At 44.8% G+C, this 17,588-nt stretch overlaps 1 protein-coding gene across 2 annotated transcripts in view; it reads left to right on the forward strand.

Moving 5' to 3' along the window:
* The first annotated feature begins 13,807 nt into the window (after window positions 1-13,807).
* Window positions 13,808-17,588, forward strand: part of LRRC20 (leucine rich repeat containing 20) — a 365,681-nt gene continuing 361,900 nt past the window's right edge. The window contains exon 1 of one of the 2 annotated variants that reach the window (XM_075610762.1): window positions 13,808-13,883. The gene's annotated coding sequence lies outside the window, so the exon portion shown is untranslated. The remainder of the gene's footprint in view (window positions 13,884-17,588) is intronic. The other variant, XM_075610760.1, reaches the window with a different exon arrangement.

The following is a 17,588-nucleotide window of genomic DNA, read 5'->3' on the forward strand; positions in this document are numbered from 1 at the left end:
TCAAATCAGGTGTCTTTCAACTGCAAGTAAATAACTGCGTTTGAAGTAGTTTAAATAAAGAGGAAGTTAGGGCTAAAATAAATAAAAAAGTCTTGTGATTTTGTAACCCTTTTTTTGTGCTTTTAACCCTTTGCTTGTTGGTTGGGCCGCAGCACTTTGCGCACACGTAGTTGCGGCATGCCTGATGACTCAATAGAAGAGAAAGGCCACTCAGCAGGGAGATCTCCCCCTAGCAAACAAGCAAATGGAATATTACGTAGCTACTATGTCACAGGGCCCCTGGAGTTCCATACCCCAGGAGTGCTCAGCTCCAGTCCTCAAGCCCCTCCAACAGATCAGGTTTTCAGGCTATCCCTGCTTCAGCACAGATGGCTCAATCAGTCCCTGCTTCAGCACAGATGGCTCAATCAGTCCCTGCTTCAGCACAGATGGCTCAGAGTCTTCGACTGAGCCTCTGATTGAGCCACCTGTGCTGAAGCTGCGATATCCTGAAAACCTGACCTGTTGGGGGAGGCTTGAGAACTGGAGTTGAGGACACCTGCCATACACGATGATGTGGTGACTACGTCACGTGGCACCTAATGGGTACATGGGTGGGAAGCGGGGTCCCTGGAGCTGAACCGTGTTCATTTCAGCTCCCTGGTTCTCGAGAGACATACCAGTAAAGCTAACATCGATACTGCCGCCTATTTAAATCCCCATGTCAATTGGGCCAATAGGAAGCCGCGATGAATGATGCTGCGATTTCCTATTGGCCCTCACGATGCGGGCGATTTAAACTGCCATTTTATTTCCCCCAGAGGGAATGGTACCTGCACGAGCATCACATGTATGTATCTTGGGGGGACAACGACACTGAAATTTAAACCCCTGCTTCCCATCCATGTAAAAATGTTTACAGTTTTTACAGCTGGCGAATATTGACATTATTTTGTTTATCTGCGCATAGTCTCATACCATATGAGCTTCATACAAACACCTATTTTAGCTGTAAATACCCTGCTCAGATTGTAAGCTCTTTGGTACAGGAACTTCTCAATGATATGTAGCACGGAACCAAGGGGGAGAATGGCCGTGCGAACCTTACGTTGGCCGGCATGTGGTAGCTGCCCCCTGGCAAGTGAGGCCACTGGGCAGTTGCCAATTGGTCAGTGGGTGATGTGCTGGAATGCAGGATTGGGCCTCACAGGTGGCTGCGAGTCGGCACTCCGACGGTCCCGGGCTTACTTTAGCGGGCTTTAGGGTTGTAAATACGGCACTGGTGGGCGAACGGAAGCAATTTTATTTTATTTGACCTCCTCTTCCCCTTTTTCAAATATTATAATTAAAAAATGTTTTATCTTAAGCTATTTTGCTTTTTAGGTTGATTTTTTTAAAAATAAAAAGTCCACAAAGTCACACAGTAGCCTAGGGTAGGGGTGCTAATCTCCAATCCTCAAGCCCCCCCCCACCCCCTCCCTGAACGGGACAGGTTTTCAGGATATCCCTGCTTTAGCACAGGTGGCTCAATCAGTCCTGAAGCTGGGATATCCAGAAAACTGGTCCCGTTTAGGGGGATGGGGGGGGGGGGGGCGGCTTGAGGACTGGAGTTGAGCATCCCTGGTCGAGAATGCAAAGCGGGGAACAAGTAAAAGGAACACATTTAATGTAGTGTATCTAAAATAATATTTGGTAAAATAATGTATGTGATGAATCCACTCACAAACATGTCTTGGTTTTATTCATTCTTTTGAATCCGTGTTCTGTGTGAATTTTTAAAATGTAATATATATAGATGTACAGATATATATATAATTAAAAAATATATTTTTTATAGTTGTCACAGTGTTTTGTTATATGTGATATTTTGGTTTAAGTTAATTAAGTTTGTTAAATAATTGTGCTGCTCCAGGCCGAGAGGCGGAGTTTTATGGTCATTTCCTTTCTGTTTGGGAGGGGACGGTAATTATGGATGTTATAAAGTGATTTAATGATACAATTAAAGCTGTGGCCACACTCTGGTTGTTTGTTTCCTTTATTTATTAATTTAGAATTGGGTAAAGCATGTGCCCTGCGTTGGACATTGTTCAATCAATGTATTGTCCTCTTGTACAAATATGCAATATGTATTCAAATAAGAGAATTGTAATATTTACATTGTAAAATGATAACAGTAAAGATGCAGTCACATGTATATAAATCTTACTCTGGCAAGGCAGACATTTTTTTTTAAGTGTAAAAAAAATTAAATCATTATTTTCTCCATCTTTTGCTTCTGCGATTACCATGGTAACCTTTAGACTGCATGAGGCGCCATTTTAACCTCCCAGACACTTAATATTTTAAACACATATCTCCCGAAGGATTTAAAAAAAATGAAAACAGGATTGGAAAGGGCAAGAGGAGATCTCTTGAAATAAAATAAAAATGCAAGCTAGATGACCATCATTAAGAACGACTGCTTTAAGACCAGGGGTGAGCGACTCCAGTCCACAAGGGCCACCAACAGGTCAGGTTTTCAGGATATCCCTGCTTCAGCATAGGTACTCAATCAGTGGCTCAGTCAAAGACTGTGCTGAAGTAGGGATATCCTGAAAACCTGACTTGTTTGTGGCCTATGAGGACTGGAGTTGCCCACCCGTGTTAGACCAAACCTCTCTCTGGGCAGGCGGGCATTGTTCTCCAAAGTTAAATTGGCTTCTCCTTCATAGCCAATGATGGGTGCTTCTCTTTTCTTTCGTATCTTTATCACAAATAGTTATGTCAAATAATATTTTTTTTCTGCAGCTATTGGGTTACATACAGTCCCACAGAACTGTATGCATTGTATTTATTGCATTATCTATTGTGGCTTTCAAAATCAGGTTTTTAGGCCTGCACCTGAAAATCTGTCAAGCAAATGTGGAATTATGAAAATAAAAATGACATTGGTGAAAAAAGAATTCACGTGGTTGAGATGAGAACTCTCACTTCCCTGCAACTCCTACGTATGTCGGTAACCTTTAAACATGTCTATGTTTAATTCCAGCCTCTGAACAGGTCAATGTAATAACAGCAAGACCACAGAAGAAAATGTCAGTCATTGTCAGCCATCCCCACCGCGACACAGAATACAAATAATGATGTTACAGAGGAATTTGGGCCACAAAATAGAGCCTAGTTATTTCTGAGTCATTCTGTTTTCTATAGTTAAAAGGTGCGGCTCTGCTTAGCAACATATATTCGAGTGGCAAAAAACAGCCTTAGAACACATTGTCTCAAATGTTGAATATTTATTTTATTATTTAAGATCTGTTTAATATGTTTTCAAATGTAGCTCCAAAAGCATAACTCTGAAAAGCACTAATATCCCAGTATGTGTTCTACTATGGGGGTGCTCAACCCCAGTACTCAAAACCCCCCAACAGGTATGAAATCAGGTATTTTTTTGCCATACTGTTTTTTTTTTAAGGATAGAAGTTTCTATTTAAAGAGGCACTTCTTGGGATAATGTTCTTTACATAGGGTTGAAGCTGAGTCTCCGGAGCTGAATCGTGTTCTTTTCAGCTCCGGGGAGTCCCTGCTTCCAGAGATAATTACCTCTGTAAAGGGTGCCGGTAGCAGACCAGATTGAAATGGCGGTGTTTAAATGTGAAGCGGCCCAATTGGAAGCCGTGATGTCATCCCTCACAGGTTCCTATTGGCCCACATGCGGCGGGACATTTAAAAAGCAGAGAGATACCGGCACCCCCTCCAGTAGTAAGTATTTCTTGAAGCAAAGGTTCTCCGGAGCTGGAATTAACACAGTCCAGCTCCCGAGACCCCCTGCTTCAACCCTATTTTAAAAAAATGGTCCCTAGGAGTGCTTCTTATGGTGTGATGCCAATTCCCAATGCTAAAGAAGATAGCAGCTCCATTCAAACGAATATCTACATCAGCATGGGGAAAAGAGCTTCCCGACATATTGACCGAGAATCACCCTTCATTTCTGAGCTGTGTAGGATTTAGGGGGGGGGGAGGTGAGGGGAGGGGGGGAGATGAGGGGGGGAGGTGAAGCGGGGGGTGAGGGGGGAGTGAGAGGGGGGGGTGAAGGGGGGAGTGAGGGGGGGGTGAAGGGGGGAGTGAGGGGGGGGTGAAGGGGGGAGTGAGGGGGGGGTGAAGGGGGGAGTGAGGGGGGGTGAAAGGGGGAGCGAGGGGGGGGTGAAGGGGGGAGCGAGGGGGGGTGAAGGGGGGAGCGAGGGGGGGGTGAAGGGGGGAGCGAGGGGGGGTGAAGGGGGGAGCGAGGGGGGGTGAAGGGGGGAGCGAGGGGGGGGTGAAGGGGGGAGCGAGGGGGGGGTGAAGGGGGGAGCGAGGGGGGGGTGAAGGGGGGAGCGAGGGGGGGGTGAAGGGGGGAGCGAGGGGGGGGTGAAGGGGGGGGTGAAGGGGAGAGCGAGGGGGGGGTGAAGGGGGGAGCGAGGGGGGGGTGAAGGGGGGAGCGAGGGGGGAGCGCACACAAGATCACACAAACTGCAAATGACAAATAATACATGACTAATTAGTAACACGTCCCATGCAGATGACACTTTCCCAAGGTGTAACTTGTCCTCCTGTTGCAATGTGCACATTGTACCATAAGTCTTACTTAATTCACACATATCTTTCTCCCTTATCTTGAAAAAAAAAAAAACATTGTACCCAGCTGTTTTTACCTTAGTGAAAACCAAGCAAACCATTTGCTAATGCACTTATTGAAGCTCACATTTTATTTTTCCCGCTTACCCATTCATTCAATGCGTGACTTACTAGGGCAATGGTGAACAAAGCAGGAAAACTCTGGTTTTGAGGTACAGAAACTCGTACAAGTTACAGCAACTGGATTTGTTAAAGTTTAACGCGCTCGAATGTTCACATCACCTAGGGCATCTGATATGCCGGCATAATGACCACATGTAGTGATTACATGATCCATTCCCTAGATCAAGGTGGGCAAACTTTTTCCCGTGTGCACCCCTGCCTGCAATCCTCGGTGCATCGCACCCCCCCCCCGGCACGAAATGACGCAAGGAGTCATGTGAGGGCCATAGTAACGCGACGTCATTTGACGCCGGTTACCAGGATGACGCATCGCTGGAAGGGAAGGCAAGTGTGTTAAACAGCAAGGCCCCGCTTCTCGGCACCCCGCTTCTCGGCGATACAGAGAAGGGGGCCGCCATGTCTGCGCATGCGCAGAATGGTCCGAGGTCACGCATGCACAGCATGGGGGGGTTCCGAGGTTGCGCATGTGTAGAACTGCGAATTGTCAGTCTGCGCATGTGCACACACCGAAAATCGCCGCTTCTGCTTTCCGGCGATTTTCGCTTTGCGGGGGGCCCTTAGAACAGAACCCGCCGCATGCCCGGGGCCCTCCTGTAGGGGCCTTGCGCGGTCCCCGGCATTTAATTTAAATGCCTGGGGGGAGAGGGCAGGACCTCTATAACTGCTGCACCCCCCACAGAAAATCTAGTGCCCCCCGTTTGCGCACCGCTGCCCTAGATAACAGATCTCTCCCCTAGAAATCTGCAACAAATTGATGCTGTCCACTGGTCCAACCCTTGGGATGTCCAGTGAACGTCATTAGGGAACCCTAAAAGTTAATGCAGCAGTTCCCCTAGTTTTGCTTTTTGTTTTAACTAAATGGAACTGCATCCTCAGAGATGTCAAGCGACCCCCAAATCCAGAGAGGAAGACTGGGCATCAGACATGCAGGGGGAGGAGGGGAGCGTCTGTGACAACGGGAGCCGAGTCTGACATTTGAAACGTCAGAGGTAGGGATATGGCGCATGGGCGTGGGTTTAGGACAGGGTCTTAGGAACTCCCAGGCCATGTGAAATGTACCTCATGCTGCGTCAGACAGCTCTGTGTGAGATTCACACAAATTGCGTGAGACCTGAAAAGCTGTATCCTGCACAGCAAAAACCGCCATCACCCCCTTGTGTTGTGAGTTACAGTTTTAAAAGTTTACTTGAATCTGTGGTCTCCCAGAGCTCAGTCTTACCACTGAGAAATCTTACGTTTACTATGTATTTTAACAATCAATATTGTCAACAGCTGTGTGTAATTATATCATAGTAACATGCATTGGCTCACCAGCAGCCTGCAATCATAGCATTCATTTTTTATTGCCACCACTTCACAGGTCTGTATTTTCTAAATGAAAATGTAATCCCACATAATCGGTACAAAAAAAAAAACTATTTGTAAACAATTTAACAATCAAATTGGCTTTCAGAAACAGCAATACTACACACACACCCTTTTTGTTGTTGTATATGTAAAGCATGTAACAATGTATAATTCTACATTCTTACCTAAATAGGCAACCGTTTGGTGCTCCTCTTAAAAATCACTGCAAATCCTTATTGTGGGCCTAAGGTAATGGAGGTCTTTCAGTTTCAATCAATCCTTCAGTCAGTGTAACTGCAGCTACAATGTATCCTTATGTTACTTCGTTAACATTAACTATTGATACAATTTGAAGCTCAAACTGCTGGGAACATTGGCAACAAATTATCACAAACAGGAAAGTGTTGCAAATATCCTGCACTGGGGAGGTGGGATAAAACCTGCTACAGAAATCAAAGGCTGCTTCAAAACTCATTAAAAATAGCATTAAGAGTTGTGACATCTTTTCTTCATGTTTTGCAGCTTTAAACAAACACAACCTTGTTTAAAAACAGCAATTTGGCCTCTTGTTTCTCTGGAATGTAGTTATGAATTGCATTTCTCAAAGGCCTCTGAAAGGGGGAGTGTTTGCCAGTTTGCTTCACCCTTCGCAAACACCTGACTTAGAGAGACGATAAAAATAAGAGGAAGGGGAGGGAGAGAGGGCTCGGGTCTTGCAAACTCTTGTTGAATGCAGTGACATCAGACAGAAGGGAGCAGGCAGGGGAAACCAAACTCCTCCCAAGTCTTAGCTCACACTGTTTACAAACTAACTTTAAAAAAATAATGGAAGCAATAGAGGTACAGGCAGTCCTCGATTATCCAACAGAATCCGTTCTGGAAGTAGCGTTGGATAGTGAAACCGTTGTAAAGTGAGTCCCATGTTAATCAGTGACTGTGAGCGTTGGATAACGCATTCAGGCATCGAAAAACGTCCCATAGGGTTGCATTGTAAAGCGTTGGATATGCCATTCGTTGTAAAGTGAAACGTTGGATAGCGAGGACTACCTGTATTGGATTTTGGCATAAAAATGCACCAATCACCCATATCTACCTCCTTAAAGCAGCACTCCCATAATAACCTGTAGACCTCACTGGGCTCTGGGGAGAGATTCATTTTTAACCTCCCAGACACTTAAAGCACTTTTTTAAAATAAATAAGTTCTGTACTATGAGAATATACCTGTAGCATTTAAATTAAAAATATATATATATATATATATATATATATATATATGTTTTAAAGACATTTTTTAATATTTCTAATGTAGGAACCAAAAGTGACAGCCCCTTTCCCCTTCTGATAGGCTCTGTCTCTTGAGCCCCGCCCTCTCTCTAGCAGTGAACCAATTGTATCTAGTAACTGCCCAGTCAATCATATTCCAGGATTACATTGCCCAAAATGCTGTGCAAGAACTGAATTAGATAGCCCTGAGCAAGCGATTGATTACAGGAGAACGGATCGATCTGCAGCTTAGCTAATCAGTGTGCAGATTGTATTGATGCACATATTGAATGGGAAAAATATATATATTAAAAAAAAAAAACGGTAGCTTGAACTGCAGCTTTAATATTTCAAATGCTTATACCTTCTGAACGACGCATCAGATGTTAAAAATAAATAAAAGTAAAAATAAATATTGGATTGCTGTTTTAAACATGTAACTGACATTAATCCACGTTGGTCCTAAGAGTGATAACCCCTGAAAGAGCCATGTGTAGTAAATATGGGGCTACTTTCTTCTGAGAGCCAGCGGCGGACTTTCAAATGACTCAGCGGACACCACCATTGTGACGTCCCATGGCGTCACGTTGCCATTAAAATGCAACGTGATGACATCATTTGATGCTGCGGCAACGAGACGCCGTGTGACATCAAGTTGGTGTTGTCCGATTCAGAAGGAGGGCGGCAGCAAGGAGGCGGCCGCCACAGCTAAGAGCCTTCCCATTAGGTCTGATTGACCTGAGAGCACGGCAAATGTATATGGTGGAGGACATTTTTGCCGCCCCAAAATTTTACCGCCCCGGCCAAATGGGAAATTCCCCACTGCTGAGATCTACTAGTGGTATAAAAAGCATAAACTTAAAAGTGGCTCCAATTTGCCATCAGGATGATAAAGCAAAACCAGGACAATTTAAAAAAACAATTAACATGGAGCACAGAGCCTTAAGTGATCGAGCTGCATGACTGCTAGGCCTAGGCTCCCCCTCCCCTCTCCTTCCAACTTTACCTTGTGGTTGTGATGGGCCAGTGGGGGGGTTGTATCGGAGTGGGTGGGAGGTCATATAGGCGCATGCTGGGGGACGGGAAATAATTCCGTGCCCCTCACTGAGTTTTTCCCGCCCTCCAGTCCCATTTTGTTTAAGCTGCTGTTCTGTTGTGCTTTATAAAAAAAAATACATACATATATACAGGGCTTGACAAATTACTCAAAAAGCTACTGTCACCTAGCCCTGCCCCTAGCCCCACCCCAACTTAATTTTTTTAAATAAATTCCTAATAAGAACTAATAACAACATTAATTTTTGACATAACAGTTTATTTATTGTATTACATTTATACTTTACTACAATTACTCCTTGTTACGTGTGTGTTTATGTACTTGTTGGATGACCTCACTAATCTAGAAAAAAAAAAGCCAGATGTGAATGACTAGTTTCCTGAACCCCTTAACCAGTGTCTGGATGTCCCCGCTTCACAATATCTAAAGCAGCGATCCCGCCTGGGATCTTACCTGATCCGCAGTCCCTCAAGGTCCAGGTACCCTCATTCCCGCAATGTTATACATTGGAGGGGAGGTGTTCCTTACCTGTCTTCTGGGTTAGGGGGGATTCCGATGTCTCCCATGTGAAGCTTGAGTCAGATCTGGAAGAAAGCAGTATAGGTTATTTTGGTGTAGTATAGGGCAGTTAAGATATATAGCATAAATAAGACCCTATTTTCCAGTGGCTCTTTAGCAGGGGCAGATTGTACTTACCCGCTTGCCCAGGCGATTGCTTGCAGAGCGGCCCTCTTCCTCCACCTTTGCAGCATCATGACGTTGCGTTATCATGGCAACGTGTCATCAAGTTATATCACGTTGTCATGCCAATGCGTCATGTGATGTCGTGGCACATACACTTACCTAGCGGTCCTGTCGGCCGGGGACTCCCCAGCTCCATCCTCCTCCGGGCATTCGGTAGTTGGATTCTGACACCGACAGGACGAGGGAAGAGTATTGCAGGCGGTATTGAGCTGAGGAGCCGCTGGCTACTGATGCTGGGGAGCCTCCGCACCGGCCCACCGCACCGACCCACTGGCCAGCTGGGGTAGCCCTGATCACCGATAGGACAATCTGCCAATGCTTTTCATTAAACTCCTTTTACATTTTGTTTTTGATTATTCATTATAATGTATGGAGATAAACCGGCACACTCCCTTTCTTCTACTTGTGCGCCACCTGCTGGTTCTGGCAATGTTCTGCAGACATGCACGACTATAGAACCATCACACTTCAGTATTAAACAGCAAATGCACACATGGTACCACCAGAGCTGTAAAGCTTATTGTGTTTTCCAACGTCAGTGCAGGGTCGTTAAAACAAAGGCTTCTCAAGGATTTATAACAGCAGTCGGTACTTAAAGTAGCTATATCTTTTAATTAAATAATAATACCGAAGGGTATTCTGAAGGGATTATTACTATTATAGGCTAAATTTAGGCTTTTTTGATACATTTTTCATAAGAGAGACACTTTTGTACAGTTATAGTGATTTATATCAACATGATATTCTACATTTTTGTGCTTTTACTGTACTTGAAATTGTAAATACACTCAAGCCCTACACACACACACACACACACACACACACACACACACACACACACACACACACACACACACACACACACACACACACACACACACACACACACACACACACACACACACACACACACACACACACACACACACACACACACACACACACTGCAACTACCCCCCCCCCCCACCCCCCAAATACACAAAAACACATTGCAGGCCTCCAAAATTCCAGGCCATAAGTGAATTGATAATGCCCAGAATTTTGACCAATCAGAGAGCAGCGATTTCAATAATGCCCGGAATTTCTAACAGTTTAATTTAACAGAATTAATTTTCATCTATGTACGTCACAGCTACTTTAGGCTGAACATGATGCACCTTTATATTCTGAATGTTTACAGTGCACATTTCTGGTAAGTGTTTATTAAGCATAATACATAGGGCTATGTTAATGTTATAAAGTCTGTCGTCAATGACCATGAAGTAAAATTAAATTACATTCTTGAAAGTACTGTAAGGGTGTCAATCCACTAAAGTCTTTTTAGAGTTTAGAGATCATACTGCCACACGCTGTATAGATAAGGCAAAACATCTAATCTTTGTCTGAAAATGTTAACATTTTTCCGCGCTCTCCCTGAAAATATTTTTGTAATCCCTATGCAAGTTAATGGGTGTTTTAATAATCTCCCACCTTTTCATCCCAAATCTCTGAAACTGTAGTTTTCAAATGTTGTCCAGTATGCCAGACTCTAAATACGAGTCATATCTTCTAATGTGTCATGATAATGTCTTGAGGTATTATGTATTTTAATCCATCTGGTGCGTCAGGGATTATTGAGCTACAGTTTGAAGTTAAAATACACTATATATTGGGTTGATGACAGGCCCAGGCTTGTGATGGGTGGGTGCTGGGTTTCAAAGAGAGCTTAATTGGGTGTGCCTATCCTGTATGGCCCACTAAATATGCCAGATGGGTTGCATGTTGCTGATAGTCTGGAGATAAGGGCAGAGGTGGGAATAAAACATAGTCCCTGTAACAACTTTCTAAAAACAGTCTTTTTAGAGCTAGACTCAAAGCATTCTCTGGAGGGGATTTATGGATGGCCAGGGGATGTGGCTAAGTACGTATCAAACCAAGAGTGACTTTATAAAAAATGAGAATATCATGTGACGTCACATGCTAAGAATTACATCTGTGTATCCGTGGCACCAAGTCGCACATAATGATTACTGAGACGTCAGGTCTAGCAGGTACTAAGAGACAGATATCCATTTGACACTTAAATTTAGGATTAAGATGGTCATATTTAGTCTCATTCTGTCCGACATTAACGCCTCAATGTATTGATGTGACACACGTGTGTGTAAGTGTTAGTTAAGGAAAGTTATTAATACATTTAGATATTGAAGAGAAGTTTAACGTCGTTTGTAAAAGTTTTTTTTTTTTACTGTCAGACAACTGTCAATTTAACAACTGATTTACGACTAGGTGGGCTTATGCTGGTTCCATGAGGAAAGAATGTATTTTAGTCTGGGAAAAGATTATGAAAATTAGATTTCAACAGAGGTGCGTTTGGACCAAACGCGTGAATCTCATGTTCCTGAACCAGTGGCCTCTCTGGGGAAAACATATGACATATGGTGATGTATAGGTTTTATTTTATGTTGCATCCTTTTTGAAGTGAAATTTCTTTGTTGGCGCCTACAGGGTTTTCATGGTAAAAAAATCCTTGCCTTGTAACGAAAAACTGTAACGCGAGTGACGTTACGCTACTAATGGGCTCGTGTCTGTTGCGCTCACGCATACGCACAAAAACAGCATTCTAGGCTGCACAGAACTTACACTAAACTTGCATGCACACAAGAAGGGGTTGTGACCTGTGGCGCGCATGCGCAGAAGCCAATTGTCACCCACACACATGCGCAATACAGCCGATCAACTTCCCCGACTCCTGTCGAAATCTCCACTTCGGCCGGGAGATGCGACGTGGGCTGGCTTTGTCCCCTAACCTCCACCCGCCGGGGAGAGGGGGACTTGTCTGGCAGAATCATTGCGCATGCGCACAAGCCTAATAGGTACTGCCCCATTCTCTCTTATGCGCAGAAGGCACCGGCACACCAGCAGCAGGACACACAAACACACACTGACTGACACTCACACCCACACAGACAGAAAGACACACTGACTGACACACACACACAAGGAATTCACAGTTACTAGAAATATAGAAGTGCAAATAGCTAAAACACGTTCTAAGTCAAACTTCTTTGCGTTTTGGCACTGAAATTGTGTTTTGATTTTTAATTTAAAACATCCCCATCACAAATACAATTTTGTGACAAAAGACAAAGAAGTTTCACTTAAAATGTGCGTGCACGGCACACACACACTTTTTTTATTTTAAGAAACTGTTCTGCATTTTATTGTAACGGTATGTTCTTGTAATACTTTTTTCTGTAATCTAAGCACTGCATTTTTTATATATATATTAAAACTTTTAATAGGTAATGCCTTGGGCTCTGAATGAACTGATTGCACGCTCTGGAGAGAGTATTTATGTTTTCGGACACATTTTGCTACAACTGATGTGTGTGCATAAAGTGCATAGTTTTTTTTCTATAATAAACAGGGACCTGGGGCCCTGGCAAATATTAATTTTACATCTTATTTGCATACCCCAGGTGGTGGCAGTGTATAGATATGATTGCAATTGAGTACTTGTTAATATTAACTCTCAATAGGAGGTACCATGCGCAGGCGAAAAGTGAGTTGGCTAGAGCAGGGGGCGCAAACTTTTTTCCCTGCGCCCCCCTGCCGGCTGTCCCCTCACTCCTGCGTCCCCCCAACCCCAACTTACCCGCGCTCCGGCGTAATGACGTCACGTTGCCATAGCAACGTGACGTCACATCACCTCGCAGCGTCATTTTGACGCCGCGTTGCCATGGCGACGCAGGGAGGAAGCCGCCGGAGCCACGGTAAGTTAGGTTTACAGAGGCCCTGCAGCTCCCCCGGCACTTAATTTAAGTGCCTTCGGGAAGCGCGCGGGGCCTCTGTAAACCCCGCGCCCCCCGTCGGCAGTCTCGCGCCCCCCCTGGGGGTCGCGCCCCCCAGTTTGCGCAACGCTGGGCTAGAGTAGCTGTGTGCATTAACCTGATTGCATATCTAAGTCACGTGCTCACTTGTGTGCTGTTCGTTACAGTGGTATATTGGGACGTATTTAGGGGAGATGTTAACTCATTTGAGGGACCTCTGCGGAGGTGAAAAGTGGGAGCGCTTGCGAGCGTAAGTATTAACCCTTGTCACGTGCTCACAGGGGTGCCGTATGTTACAAAACATGACACTTCACAGTACTGAATGTATATATACACACAGAATATTAAAAAAGTACACTGACCTGTGTGTGTCCAGATTTGATACATACATACATATATATATCCGGCAGTATAACATGAAAAATATGTTCTAGGATATTGAATCATACTAGTTATGTTCTGTACGGCATATGCTTTAAAAAATAAATAAATAAAAAAATCACTGGCATACAGTGGCCTCCTTTAAAATTAAATTAAACTAAAACACCGCATCGCATCAGCTAAACTAAGCATCGCATCAGCCAAGAAAGGTTTGTTTTGGGTCATGCGTATACATATCACACTGCTTCCTTGTGCACACTTGAATGAAGCTGGGGGACAAAGAGCCCGGCGAGGCAAACTGAAGCCGCCCTATGTTGTCTGTCCCTCAGCTAGAGGTTTCACGCGAGCCCCCGGCTTCATGCTAACCACGAGCCGCGAGGCCCCGGTGTTATTGTTCTCAATAAGGTCCGCCCCTGGCGTGCCTGGCTTCTGATTGGTCGGAGGGGAGCGGCTCCGGGGAAGCGCAGCTGTTCCTGCTCATTCGGCCTCCCAGAGGGTGCGAGCAGAGGGTGTGCGCGCGCTGCCGGTAAGGAGATCAGCCCAGGCCATGTGTGCAAAAAAATGACTATTTATACGGTTACATCATATGCAGCTTTTGTGCAGGACAAGATTCAGCTGCCTCCGATAAATGAATACAAATAAAATATAAACGGTGTAGTAGAGATGAAGATACTTGCTGTACTTAACCATTCATCTTATCTGAGCCGTGTGAATATGCATACAAGTGGTTTGTATTTGCTGTATATTATGTTTGATTTTATTTGTAAGGGGCTTGAAGTTGTATCAAAGACTTACTGCTGCAAAAATCAGCACCACATGTATCAATTAAAAAATGAAAACATGAAAAGTAGCTTTTTTTTTCTTTTTTTGTTATTAGGTTTTTATTTCTTCTGTAAATCAGCAATTTTCTGGCAAAACATTTTGGGGAGTATGGTAAAAAGTTTTTTATTTTTTATTTTGTAGGAATCCGCAACACCAAATTGTGATAGTGTAAATATGCAGTGTTGCGTGGAAACCGAGAGGGGTACCCGTAAGTCCCACAAAATGATTACTGGGAGAAATAGTGGTATCCCGCACACAGAGTTGAGAAAATATTATGAGATTCAGAAAATTAGAGTAATATGATTTGAAGATAATATGAAGAGTTCTTATCCACAGCCCCCAAATTGCCTGGCACACAAAAACACCAAAGCTGGTGTAAAATGGGGATAAGGCTAAAAAAATATACAGAAGTAATTATAGAAAAAGATAAAAGGGGAGCAATATTTCAGGGGAAGACCCGATTGTCAAGCCCGTTCCCACCGGTTATAAACAACCATAGTACTGTACTTCACTTTTTAATGGAGAACAATAAAAAAATAGGCATTTTATGTTACGTGCATACTGGTAACATAACCAATTAGCCTCCCTTTGTAATATCAGAAAGCTCATTTTTACATTACCAGCTTTGGTGTTTTTGTGTGCCAGGCAATTTGAGAGTTGTGGATAAGTAGTCTTTATCTATATTTCACCTGTATTTCACAGTTCTATCCTTTGCTTATTTTTCATACATATGAGACTATGAGTAAAATCATGTTTCTCTAATTTTTTGGATCTCATATAGTCTTTTGTCTGCTCAGAGTGCGGGATAATACCATTTTTTCCCCAGTATTTATTTTGGGGAATATGTATCAAGGCAAAATGGGTGTAATTGTGGGGCAAAATAAACAGCACCATACTTATCCAAGAAATAATTCTATCTATTTCGATTGGGGGTACTGATACACAGTGCAGATATGTTTAACAGACACAATTGCCAATGCTAATTGTGCTTCTATGGGTGTTAATCTAAATGAGATTAGGCAACATGATTCATGGGCACAAACTAGTTTTGGAACCTGGGAGACTAGCTTATTTGCTTCAGGGGCGGACATTGGCATATAAACAGGACACGTGTCTTTACCACTAGGTCACAACCTAGATTCAATAATTTTGACAAGTCCTCACCCATCTCATGTCATGGGCAAAACTCACTCTATGAGCCTCAGCCAGTGAGTGTGACACTGAGATGTCTCATACTCGAGAAGATTCTAGGGAGACTAATATTCAAATAAATCATAAATTTTTTCATGGCATGTCAGTGCGGCAAAATATCAGACAGCGGGAAAGACATGGTTTCATAAAGTACACGTCGATGTATAAACATGACTTTATTATGTTAATCAAATGCTATTGTTTGAAATAGTAGAGATGTGCATTGGTAGTATAAATATTTTTTTTTATTCGTAAAGCTCTAGAGCAGAGGTGGCCAACCCCAGTCCTCAAGGGCCACCAACAGGTCAGGTTTTAAGGATTTCCCTGCTGCAGCACGTGGCTTAATCAGTGGCTCCGTCGAAGCAGGGATATCATTAAAACATGACCTGTTGGGGGCGTGTCCAGGACGCCAACGAGGATGGTCGTGTGAGAGAGAAGCTCCACAGACCCTCGCATATTATCATTATTATACGCACTTTCCCCCCCCAAATTTCCGACCCCCACAACGCTCCCCCTAAGCTACACCATCAGCAGCAATGACGGGCAGACCGAAAGCCCAAACGACCCAGGGAGTTTGGAAAATTTTCTCTCCTTCACAACGGAGCTCAGAGGCAGCCTCTAAACATCAAGATGGCGCCGGCTCAACCAGCGCATGCGGCACCAAACACGCGGCGCCAGATCGGGATCGATCAGAGGAGCCCCTGCCACCAGATGAAAGTCTGACCAGAGAATACATGCAGGAGCTTATGGCTTCAATGCTGGACAAACTCCACACCTCACTACAAGCAGACCTGCGAGCTGCAGTCACAGAACTCAAACAGGATCTCACGGGCCTCACAGAGCGCACCGCGGCCCTGGAGACCAAAATGGCTGAAACCCTACAGTCTCAAGAAGCAGCAGACAATGAGATCTACTGGCTGGGTGCAGAGATTTGCAGTTTGAGAGACAGTCTAGAGGACCAGGAGAACCGCGACAGGCGTCAAAATATCAGGATCCGTGGCATACCGGAATCGGTTCCTCCTGGTCAAATAAGAACATACCTCCTAGACTTTTTCACCTCGGTGTGCGGGGACCTCGACCACAAAGATCTGAAAATGGATAGAGCCCACCGCGCACTGAGACCGCGGTCCGAGGATCCTAACCGGACGAGAGACGTCATCGTCCACCTTCACAGATACTCCATGAAGGAGAAAATAATGGAGGCCTGCCGAGCAAGAGAGCCCATCAAATTTAAGGATGACCCCCTACAAATATATAATGACTTATCGAAAGTCACGGTCAATCGCCGCAGAGAAATGAGACCCCTGACTATCCTTCTGCGACACAACGAAGTCAAATACAAGTGGGGGTTCCCGTTTAAGCTCATAGCGCAGAAGAACGGCAAATTCCTTACCGTTAGACACCCAGAGGATATGACACAATTTGCCAGGGCACTGGTCCTGAGCCCACCCTCCGACTGGAATACTGACCCCTCCAGACCTCAAAGAGCGGAAACAACGGAGCCACCGGTCAGAGCCTCTGAGAGGCTAGCGGGACAAAAACAGCAGCGAACCAAATAATAAAAAAAAAAAAGCTGCTCCCCTGTCATCCATGTTTACCCCTACATTCAGTTTTTACCTGGTTTACCTGTTAACTGTTTATAGTATAGCCCCGTTGGCTAATACAACCCTGGGAACCCAAAGGAAGCCAAGCAGCGGACCCCTGAAGAGGACGGAAAACCCGGCGGCGGACATAGACAACGCACTACCTGATGACAGCTCATCAACCTGCGGCCGCCCTACAACCCCAAGGAGGAACACAGCTACCGACGGAGAACCCCGTATCAACATCTTACCTCGACATCCGCCGCGGACAGCACCCACTTCATAAGCAGTCCCCGAGGATTCGAGGCTGATGGCGAGCAAGCAGTCCTGGGGGGTGCACCCCCTCGACTTGGAACGACGAGAGAGGGGATGTAGAAATCGGTCCCCGCGTGCGGGGGGAACAGGGGAGAAGAGGAGTGGGGGACGCATCCTTCCTTTCTCTCCCTCTCTCGTCCCTCGTCCAACACGCGCAGCGGAGCCTCCGGAGAGAGGGGGCCTTTTGCATCAGAACCTCCATGGAATTTAGCAGGGCCTGGAATCTACCCCCCGGGCGGCGAGATGGAAGCCCCGATAACTGTGAGTACATTACCGCAATCCAGCCCGGTCCATTCGGCTGTGATATTGACGCGCAGGCA

The sequence above is a fragment of the Ascaphus truei genome, chromosome 8 (assembly GCF_040206685.1).
Source record: "Ascaphus truei isolate aAscTru1 chromosome 8, aAscTru1.hap1, whole genome shotgun sequence".
NCBI classification, from domain to species: Eukaryota; Metazoa; Chordata; class Amphibia; order Anura; family Ascaphidae; genus Ascaphus; species Ascaphus truei.